General features: G+C 62.2%; 1 protein-coding gene across 1 annotated transcript in view; it reads left to right on the forward strand.

Moving 5' to 3' along the window:
* Positions 1-21: 21 nt before the first annotated feature.
* Positions 22-550, forward strand: part of LOC108803599 (rap1 GTPase-activating protein 1-like) — a gene marked incomplete at its 3' end in the record, with an annotated part of 5,310 nt that continues 4,781 nt past the window's right edge. Inside the window, exon 1 of the mRNA XM_018575429.1 lies at positions 22-66. The remainder of the gene's footprint in view (positions 67-550) is intronic.

Here is a 550-nt window from a genome sequence, read left to right on the forward strand (position 1 = left end):
CATATTCTAACGTTCTTCTTTCTGCAGACGGAGGAAGACTACATCCCCTACCCCAGTGTGCACGAGGTAAGGCCCCGCCCGCCACCGGAGTGTCTCCGCCCACCAATAGAGGAACTCCGCCCCATACACAGCACTCCACCCACCACCGGCGGAACTCCGTCCCATACACAGCACTCCACCCACCACCGGAGGAACTCCGCCCCATACACAGCACTCCACCCACCACCGGCGGAACTCCGCCCCATACACAGCACTCCACCCACCACCGGCGGAACTCCGCCCCATACACAGCACTCCACCCACCAATGGGAGTCCCCCAGTCTGTGCCCCAGTTTGCCCTCCATGTCCCTTCTGTGTCCCAGTCTGACCTCCATGTGCCTTCTGTGCCCCTGTCTGGCCTCCATGGCCCTTCTGTGCCCCAGTCTGACCTCCATGTGCCTTCTGTGCCCCAGTCTGACCTCCATGGCCCTTCTGTGCCCCAGTCTGACCTCCATGGCCCTTCTGTGCCCCAGTCTGACCTCCATGTCCCTTCTGTGCCCCAGTCTGACCT

The sequence above is a fragment of the Nanorana parkeri genome, unplaced genomic scaffold (assembly GCF_000935625.1).
Source record: "Nanorana parkeri isolate BGI_ZX_2015 unplaced genomic scaffold, ASM93562v1 scaffold3916, whole genome shotgun sequence".
NCBI lineage: Eukaryota > Metazoa > Chordata > Amphibia > Anura > Dicroglossidae > Nanorana > Nanorana parkeri.